The sequence below is a fragment of the Syzygium oleosum genome, unplaced genomic scaffold, assembly GCF_021117445.2.
Source record: "Syzygium oleosum isolate NSW1041296 unplaced genomic scaffold, Sole_v2.1 Sole_v2.05, whole genome shotgun sequence".
NCBI lineage: Eukaryota > Viridiplantae > Streptophyta > Magnoliopsida > Myrtales > Myrtaceae > Syzygium > Syzygium oleosum.
The window spans coordinates 1,931,105-1,942,082 of record NW_026607489.1 but is presented as its reverse complement, the minus strand read 5'-3'; the positions used below and the strand labels follow the sequence as shown (position 1 = coordinate 1,942,082).

The 10,978-nt window shown below is 39.6% G+C and overlaps 1 pseudogene; it reads left to right on the top strand.

Annotated features, from left to right (window-relative positions):
• The first annotated feature begins 2,323 nt into the window (after nucleotides 1–2,323).
• On the top strand, nucleotides 2,324–7,277 carry LOC115680842 (cytochrome P450 CYP82D47-like; annotated as a pseudogene).
• The last annotated feature ends 3,701 nt before the right edge of the window (nucleotides 7,278–10,978 follow it).

Sequence of the window (10,978 nt, the reverse complement as noted above, 5' to 3'; positions counted from 1 at the left end):
TAGATTGGCCAAAGATGGCTTATTGGGCAATATAAAAAAGGTTGATTTGCCCATATGCGAGAATTGCCTAGAAGGAAAAACATCAAGGAAACCATTTCGAAAAAGAACATGAGCTGAGTTTCCTTTGCAATTAATCCATACAGACATCTGTGGTCCAATGAATGTAAGAGCAAGGCACGGGGCTATTTATTTCATCACATTTATTATGATCATACTCGATTCGGACACGTCGATTTGATTTCTCATAAGTCCGAGGCATTAAATTGCTTTAAAAAATTTATGAGCTTAGTCGAAAATCAATTATAAAAGCATTAAGATCCGATCGAGGTCGAGAACATCTATTTGATCAGTTCAGAAATTTATGTGATAAAAAGGGAATAGAAAGGCAACTGACTATTCCACATGCTCCTCAACAAAATTGTGTTGCAGAAAGGAGAAACAGAACTTTAATGGAAATGGTTAGATCAATGATGGCACATGCTAACTTATCTATCATTTTTTTGGGTGATACTTTGTTAACTGTTGCCTACATACTTGATCGTGTGCCTTCTAAATCAGTTACTTCTAATCTATATGAGTTATGGACAAGCAGAAAGCCTGATTTAAGCTTTCTAAAACCTTGGAGTTGTGCTGTCTATACTCGTGAGTCCTCTCACAAGTATGGAAATTAGGCCTAAGAGGCAAAAGGAGTATTTTCATAAGATACTCAGAGCACTCCAAACGGTATGTGTTCATAGGTGAGCAAGAAAGCGGAAGTATAACTGAATTCGAATCACGGGATGTCACATTCTTAGATAATGAATTTCCTAAAAAGGGCGAAATAGGTGGAGATTACTCACTATACAAATTTGTGGTTCATGGTGGTGAAGTCAGTAGGAACATTGTGACAAGTGGCTAGTTGAGTGCAAACCAGTCTCAATTGCAACCACTTACTGAAACGACACCACCATTATTTTATCCAAGTGGGAACGTAGTGGAGCTTGGTGAATTATCAGGAGTACAGTCTCCCATACAACAGTCAAGTCGTAATAGGATTTCCCGTCGACATTTTGACATCGAAGGAGAAGCTTTCATGATCATCCCACAAGATGAAGATGATCCGCAGAATGTGAATGAGGCTTTAATGTTCCATGATAAGGAAAAATGGAAGCATGCAATGGAAGAAGAAATTGAGTTATTAAGATCAAACCAAGTTTGGGAATTGGTTGACCTTTCAAAGGGATGAAAAGGCATTGGGAACAAGTGGATTCTCAAAATAAAGCGTAAGGCTGATGGCTCAATAGAGAGGTATAAGACTCGCATTGTGGCGAAAGGATATAATCAACAGAAAGGAGTTGACTTTGAAGAAACTTTTTCTCTTGTGGTTAGATTTACCTCTATTCGTCTTATTCTAACAACAGTAGCTAGTATGGATCTTAATTTATATCAAATGGATGTAAAGACTGTATTCCTCAATAGAGAATTAAAGGAAGAAATTTATATGGAACAACCTATTGGTTTCATTACAAAAGGCTAAGAGCACAAGGTGTGTCAACTATTGAGGTCGATATATGGCCTTAAGCAGTCTTCGAGACAATGGTATATACATTTTCACAATGCCATAATGGCAGATGATTTTATAATGATTAATGAGGACAATTGTGTATATATCAAAAGATCCAAAGATCAATTTGTGATCTTATCATTATATGTTGATGATATACTAATTACCAGAAGTAGTATGGAGTTTGTTAATACAGTCAAGAATTGGTTATCTTCCAATTTTGAGATGAAAGATATGGGTGAAGCTGCATACATTCTTGGAGTTAAGATTTCAAGAGATCGTTCAAGGAAATCTTTATCCCTTTCATAAGAGACGTATGTGAATAAAATCCTTGAGCAATTTCGTATGCAAGATTGTAAACCAATAGATACTCCTATTGCAAAGGGCAAAGCATTGAGTGACAGAATGTGTCCTAAGACTCAACAAGAAAAGGAGCAAATGAAATAAGTTCAATATGCTAATGTTGTCGAAAGCTTGATGTATGCTATGATGTGTACGAGACCTAATATTTGTTATGCAGTTAGAATGGTAAGTAGATACCAATCCAATCCAGGTCAAGCACATTGGATCGCCGTCAAACGAATCTTGAGATATCTAAAGGGAAGTACCGACTATGTGCTGACTTATCAAGGAAGTGATCTGCACCTTGAAGGCTATACTAATGCTGACTGGGGAGGAGATTTAAAGAAAAGGAAATCTACCTCTATATATGTGTTCTTACTAAATAATGGTGCCATATCTTGGAGCGGTAAGAAGCAACAGTGTGTGGCTTTATCCACAATGGAAGCCGAGTTCGTGGCTCTATCAATAGAGGCACAAGAAACTGTTTGGCTTGGAAGATTTTTGGATCACTTAGGTGTTGCTGAGATTGCTGCAAACCCAATATTGGTCTATTGTGATAGCCAAGCAGCAATAGCGTATACTAAGGATCCCAAGTACCATGGAAAGACCAAATATATAGATATCAAATATAACTATGTCAAGGACATGATTGCACGAAAGGAAGTGAACGTGCAGTACATATCTACGCAAAGAATGATAGCAGATCCTATGACGACGCCCATTCCTAGAAAAGTTTTCCATGGTCATGTGAGATCTTAGGACTGTGTAGAATATGATGTACTAAATATTGTAATTTTCCCTGGATGTTCACTATTAATAAAGTTGTTATTATCAATTCCTATGAGTTTGTATGACGTTTATGAATGTCAATCCTGAGTGCATTATATTGAAAATGTATGTCAGACAAATGAGAGATTAGCCCACTCACATGGGCAATCGCCTCTAGTCATTGTGTGATGAATAGAGATGAGACTGTTTTAAGCTTGTTATCTAGGTGATAATTAAGAGCTCAAGCTCGAAGCATGGACGTCACCTTAACGAAATGTTAAGATGAGGACATATAGATTATTATGTCCGATAGTGAAATGACCCACATATTTCACTTTATCTGTCTTTAATGCCAGATGTGATTTCTGATAGATGCTTATGAATAGAGTAGATTTATGAACTCAAGTTAGACATTAAGTATGTTTGAACTATCATTTGTATGGTATTGAGAGTAAATACATACGCTTTATGGGAAATGAGAGAATACCGTAATATGTATTTCATATTACATATGCGTAAGACGATCGATAAGAGTTGGCAAAAGTTATGATCTCAACTTTTTAAGCCGTGTGAGACTCTTGAGGAAAATAGTTCCTCAATTAAATGCCCTCACGACTCTTACTTATTTTCAAAATTTCTATTCAGTGTTTGCTGTTTTAGAATGTTGTCGATCATGATAATTCGATCTAACGGGGCATTTCTAGAAAAGTGAGCTAGACTGAAATGGAGAGGTTTAAGGAAAGAGGAAGATCAATTTGTTTTATAATGTCACATTCTATTTTTGTATTCACAGATCGACTAATTATGATTTTGAGTAAATCATAATTGTGAATATAATATACGAGATACTAAAAGAGATCAAGAGAGATACAAATGTGACTAATTGATCTAGGGAACTGCATACTAATTCTACTCTGAATAATGCCCAATTTGAGCTGTTATATATTCCTAACAGATGTATAGCAACGAGCTCTCGTAGTATGATAATCGCACGGATTATTTGTCAATATAAACTTTGCAAAGAAGAGAGTTGTGTTTAACCCATCATGGGTGAGTGAGAGATGAAAGGCATAATGGGTGGGCCGCCCAAGATGGGCCAAACCCGGCCCATGAAACACAAAGGCCCACGAGATGGTTATTTGCCTCTTATTATAAATAGTTGACCCCCCTTGGAAAACTAATGCAATTTTTCACATATGTGTAATAACACACCTCTTCAAAAGTAACGTTTTCTTTGGTTTACCTTCGGAACGCAAGTGGGTACAAAAGACGATCGAAGATCACTCTCAAGTGCAAAGTGGCATTTAATCTGTGACAATACTGGGTATGTTCATTATGTGATATGCCTGTACGATTGATGATGCAAGTTATAAATTATTGGGCATGTTTTCCGCATTGATTGACTACGTTTCGAATATGTCGATCGGAAAATGAGTTTTCCCAACACTGCCTTTTTCCTTCTCTAATAAAGAATAACAGAGGAAGTGTCAATGGCCACAAAAAAACCTCCTTGCCAAAAGCTGTCGGCGCATGGCCTTTGATCGGCCATCTCCATCTCTTAAGAGGCCTGGTGCCGCCCCATATAATCCTGGCAAACATGGCTGACAAGTACGGGTCGATCTTCAACATCAAGACGGGTGTTCATCGTGCATTGATAGTTAGTAATTGGCAGATAGCCAAGCAGTGCCTTACCGTGAATGATAGAGTCTTTATGAGTCGACCCAAGTCAGTTAGCTCCAAAGTCATGGCCTACAACTATGCCATGTTTGGCCTCACTCCCTACGGCCCTTATTGGCATCACGTGCGCAAGATCACAATGACTGAGCTCCTCTCCAATCACCGGCTGGAATTGCTTAAGCACATTCGGGAATCGGAGATCCAACCATCGATAACCCACTTATATAAGCGATGTACGGGAAGCTACAGTGGTGCACCAAAGAAGATGTTGGTGGACAAGAAGCGATGGTTTGGTGACATAACTCTAAATGTGGTGTTTAGGATGATAGTTGGAAAACGATATGAGGACGAACAAGACGAGAAAGGTCGAGAGGCTTTGAGGAACTTCTTCAATTTGGCAGGGAGGTCCACAGTGTCCAACGCGTTCCAGATTTTAAGGTGGTTGGATTTGGACGGGTACGAGAAGATGATGAGAAAGACAGCCCAAGAGCCAGACCGTGGGGTTCAAGGATGGCTAAATGAGCACAAAAGCAGAAGAAACACTGACAAGAGACATGGTAATAACAAGGACAGTGACCAGGATTTCATGGACGTGTTGCTCTCCATTGTAGATGCTGCCGAAGAGCTTCCTGGTTCCAATGCCGATACAGTCATTAAAGCTACATGCATGGTAAGTTTATTTGGCATAATCATTACCCGTCTCATTAAAAAGCATTTGATATGGTAGATTCTAATTTTTGAATTTCAAAAAATAGATTTTTGTGTGCATAACATGTATAAACATTTAGCTAAGATTTGTTTTGTATAGATAGTCCCGGAGTATGGCATGCCATGTGTTTCCTAAAGCTTTTTCCTAGTTTTGAAGAACCAATTTTTTAGCCCTTTAAATGATCACCTAACATGCATAAGAATTTTTTAGGAAAAATTGTCCAAAATATTCAAAACCTATTACACTTTTGCCAATTCAGTCATAAACTTTTTAATTGTGACAATTGAATCATAAGCATTTTTACGTTTTACCAATTAAGTCCATTCGATCAATTTTGGTCAGAAATCGCTGATGTGGACATTAGCCATCCATCATGGCACACATTGCAATGACGTGGATAATTTTTAATAATATTTTAAATTTTTTGAATTTTTATATTTTTATTTTCCTTTTCTTTTTCCTTCTTTACTTTTTTTTCTTTTGTTATTGTTGAGGGCCAACAGGGGCCACCGGCAACCAACGGAGGCCCGGTAACCCTCTGGCCAATGGGCGAGGGACTGTGAGCCCTTGCCGGCCGTGGGCGAGGGTCGTGAAAATATAAATTGACATGCGGATTTATATATATAAATTGAAATTTGAATAATAATTTGAATTTTTACAGGAAATTAAAAAAAAAGTCATTTCCAAATAAGCACCTCTTGTAGCTTGGTTCCAAAACTCTCAATTTCAAGATTTTGGTTTCTACTCTCTTAAGTTTTTTGGTAAGTGTGAATGTTCTAAGTTGGTTTTGAATATACCACAATAGCATTCAGTTTGAAGGGATGTTAAAGATTGTAATTGATACTTTTATACGCTACAACATAATCCGTATAACCATTTTAATTACACAAATTATCTTTAACATGGTTCTTTCCTTCCACACAGAACAATTAATATCTTGTGAATCAACTATTTGTGGGTGGCATATAACAAACACTACGGGCGTCCAAACATTTTTCTCTTATAAAATTTGCAGTTGCATGAAAAGGAGAAAAATGTTCTTCGAACTTAAGGTATACTATGAAGCAAGAAGTATTGCCTAGTGTGTCTGATCAGTTCGTGTCTCATAAAGTACTTTGAATGATAGTATAATGAATCATTGACCTTTTAAAATTAAATATAAAAGGGATAATGTCATTGCCCTGTACATGTGATATAAATTTAGTCTCTGTGATTAATGAAGGTCACCAGCATATACATTGAACTGTTTGACAAAAGATTAAACACAAGTACTGATCCGTAATTTATGTTAAAGTATTTCACATTGCTTGGTAATGGGGTTTATATTCTCTTTATATAAATGTGATCTCCCTCCACTTATTAATTTAAGCTTTTGGATTTGACTTTTTACATGGCATTAGAGCCGGTTCTGCCGCTTTTGCATGTGTGTCCACCATTGTTAGTCATATTCCACGCGTCACTCATAATCCGACTTACACATGATAGAGGGTGTTGAAATATCCCATATTGTTATCTCCCTCCACCTATTTATTTAAGTTTTTGGTTTGGAGTTTCTAACAGTTTACAACCAAGGCATCAACATTCGTGTTCTAGTTGCTGACAATCCGTTACTTTGTAGGGACTTGTCTTGGCTGGCGCAGACACTTCCTCAGTCTCCTTGACATGGGCCTTGTCCTTGTTACTCAACCATCGTGAAGTCCTGAAGAAGGACCATGAACTAGACACTCAAATCGGTAGAGAAAACAAGTAAATGAATCAGACCTCAAGAATTTGGTCCACATCCAAGCCATCATCAAGGAAACCTTGCATTTATACCCGGCGGTCCCACTCGGCGTCCCGCATGAGTCCATGGAAGACTGGACGGTGGATGGCTACCACGTCCCAAAGGGCACTCGTCTCCTCTTTAACTTTTGGAAGATCCATCGTGACCAGCACATATGGTCGGACCCTCTCGAATTCCGGCCGGAGAGATTCTTGACCACCCACAAAAATTTCGACATTCGAGGTCAGAATTACGAGCTGGTACCATTCGGAAGCGGCCGGAGAATGTGCCCCGGAATCAATTTAGCCATGCAACTAATTTCGCTGTCCCTTGCCGCTCTTCTGCATGGGTTCGACATCACGACATTGGCAGATGAACCGGTTGACATGGCCGAGGCAATCGGAATGACGAATCTCAAAGCTACCCCACTTGAAGTCCTTGCGACTCCACGACTTCCCGAGCACATATACCATTGACACTCCTCTAGATATGGAGAAATGCTCAGGCTTGGCATCTGTAGTGCCTCTCTACCATATTCCCACTTAGGTGGTGAAGTATGTTTCTACAAATAAGATGAAGACGATTCTAATATATGGATAGTTTATTAGTCGATAGTTTCACTATGGAGCATGCGTGATCATGTCAACTTTCATGATTTACTTTTTGTGTTTAATGGTAGTCATTAAGCATGCTGATGTGTTAGTTTGGGTAACAATGTAGTAGGAAATATAGACTATTATTTGGTGAGGGAATTACACGTTTATTTTCCTTTTTCTGGGATAAGTTGTATATATATGGTACACAATAAAATCTGCAATCATGTTAAGGTCACAGTGTGCTGCGAACTATGCTTTAATTGCCTGTGCAAGTATGCTTCGAAAACAACATTAGTTAAATCTAATACCTGATTGAAAAATGTTACTAGGATATGGAGGGTATTACTTGAGTAGACTATCGAGGACTTATGCAAAACTTTGAGTATGGTTTTTTATATCTATCTTTCCCTTTGTCCATTTAAGTTTTTAGATCATATAAAAAAGTCACTCTCAGTTGTTAAAAGTATGTCTCGAGTTTCTAAAAGTATGTCTCGAGTTTCTGTCGAGATGTAAGAAAAGGAGTGAAAATAAGTAGATAAAGAATTTAGGTGTCGGAGGAATACTTCCTGGACACCCACCGAGGCGTCACTGCAATTGGAGAACTAGGGCCAGGTGCCCCGGCTGCTGGCCACTGGCTGGGAATGGCTAATGGCTACTCACAATTTGACGAACGCCCAGCCAGACAAGGCCGGCTGCTGAATTCCAAGCCAAAATCTGGCCAGCTAAGGCCACACGCTCGGGCATATCAAAGAAACCAACTCTAATATCGTTTCCAGGCAAAATGACACTATAAGTGCCATAACTTACGTACGACGCTCACTTTAGTGCCAAAAGTTTTCGCCGGCTCACTTAAGTGCCAAATCGGAGGAAAAACGATCACTTAAGTGCCAAAAGTTTTTTTTTGGATCACTTCAGTGCTAAAATTTTTTAAAAACGATCATTTAAGTGCTAAAAATTTTAAAAAACTATCACTTAAGTGCTAATTTTTTTGAAAAACGATCACTTAAGTTCCAATCTCCGGCGAGCCACGTCAGCTTCAGAAATTAATAAAAAAAAATGCCACATCAGATTTCCGGCGAAAAATTATGTACGGCACCGGAGTTGGCACTTAAGTGATCGTTTTTCAAAAATTTTAGCACTAAAGTTATCAAAAAAAACTTATGGCATCAAAGTGAGCGCCGTACACAAGTTATGGCATTTCTAGTGTTCTTTTACCATCGTTTTCATTATATGTTTTGACCGTCTAGAGAGGTGTTTAAGGCTTCTCTGAGAGTTCCTTTGTAAAGATACTATGAGATAAGCACTAAAGCAATCAGAGATTTTGACAGGTTCTGGTATAATATGCCATCTGCGTTGTACGTTTCAATCCATAAAGAAATCTTATAATGCTTTTTACGTGAACATAGGTCAGACTAACAAAAGATGTAAATCTGATGTTTAATTTTTTTTCCTGTTAGTTTGAATTCGATCTTTGTTTGCGATCCAAATGGGTGTCAAAGCTGGGTTATAGTCGAAGTAGATTCAAGTTAACTAAAGAAGAATTCAAAAATGACAGGTTTGATGGAAAGTGTAGCACCTCAAAATTTTGTATCCTTGGAATTCAAGCTGGGGCACCTCGGTTCCTAGATTCTTACCATTGCAGGTTGTGTATGCAAGGTATTGTGCTAAAGCATTATACAAGCATTGTATTTAAAGCAAACACCGCTTCTATATTGTTGGAAAAATTGTTAGATAACATGAAAAATAAGAATAATTGTTGGAAATCTATTGAAAAAGATGAGAAAATAATATCAATGTTTGAGGCATGCTAGTCACTGTCCCTAAGGATAGTTCCGTCCCTCGGAGTATGAAACTCGATGCGTAAAGCTCTAGCGGCTATCCTCCCAAGATACAACAGTTCTTTTTCTATACTCCGCACTGAATATTAGAAAAAACATGAACAACGTTATGTGCATATCCCAGCAAAGAAAGGAAAGATAGATTAAAGAAAGAACAAAGAATATTCTTGTTTTGATATGCATATATATCACTTTCCACTTATGCTCAAAGTAATAATTTATAGGTACAAGAAAGAGAGCTGTTAAGAACGTTATAAAACAATTGGTAATTATTAAAAAAGTGACCGTTATATGGCCGTTGCAAAACCGTTACAAAATGATGACTTTATGGCAATCATAAATTATAACAAATATTTCAAAACTGCTGAAATATCCAATAATCCCCCACATATTTCAAAAAGTTTTGAAAAGAAAAAAATAGAATAATGCTGGGTTATTGGAGCATAATGCATCGGAACTGGTGCTTGTTAGGCTATGAACCAGCCCTAGAAAGAATGAAATACAATTCATGAAATCATTGGTGAAGTTTGAAACTTCTGTGGACCAATAATTCCTTTCGTGAATTATGATTTTCACCAATCACATTACACTTCCCATAAAGTTTGTTGTTCAATGCGATTTTGCGCTAATAGGCCATGCGCATTGTGACATTCCGAATTTCAACCCATTTTTGGGATTTATAAAGCGTGTACTTTGTCAGTGTGCTTAGAGTAAAATCTCGTCTTAAACTGATCACTATTGGGTTATTTTAAATTTGCGATTCGCTAGATTCGCACTCGATCGAATTTAGCCATTATTTAGAGCCCGAACTTTGGTGTAGAATTTCTCGGAGTTTCGTAACGAATTTAATTGGACGGTGTCGATATTATTGTGGCTAGCGTCAATATTGCCCGGGATTAGTGAAAAGTGAAAATTTGGACCGGATGCGGATTTTGACCAATAAACCTCCCTCTGGGTTTATTTTACTCAGTGTCTGTTGGCCTTTTCTTTTATTTGAATTGGGATTTTTAGTGGCCGTTGGATCGCACTTGAGTGCAATTTGACTCTCTCTCTCTCTCTCTCTCTCTCTCTCTCTCTCTCTCTCTCTCTCTCTTTGCCGCGCCCCCCCTACGCACGCGTCCCCTCCCTCGCCTGCTGCGCACGTCCCCTCCCCCTTCCCCCCATGCAGACCTCTCTCTCTCTCCTCCTTTTTCTTTTTCTTCTTTCTTCTTCTCTGCATCTTCTTCTTCTCTTCTTCTCCTTCCCACGGCTGTTTCTGCTCTCTTTTGCTTGCTGCTTGCCGACCGCCACTCGTAGCTCGCCCCCCCCAGTCGACGCTGACCGCCGCTTGCCGTCGTCCGTCCGCCGTCGGCGCCAGGGCCACCATCCGTCCAGCCGCCTTTCCCCCCCCCCCTCGACCCGGTTATTCTTCTCCTCTCTATCGCTCGCAGCAGCAGGTCGCCGATGCGGTTCGGTGCTGCCCAGCCGCTTGTCGGCCCGTACTCCGTCGCTCGGCCGCCAGCGATGCCGCCATGCTGCCTCCGGCCACAGCGCGACCATCCCCTCCCCCTATTTTTCTTTTCCCCGGTGCCTTACTCTATTTTTTCTTCTCCCCCGACGCCTCCCTGTTTTCGGCTCCGCCGTTCGCCCAACTGCCACACGCTGCCATCCCGGCCGACGCTGCTCCGCCCGCCACCACCCAGCTCCCCCAGCAGCTCCGCCGCCACTAGCAGCCGCCATGCTCGCCTGGACAGCCCGGGCCAC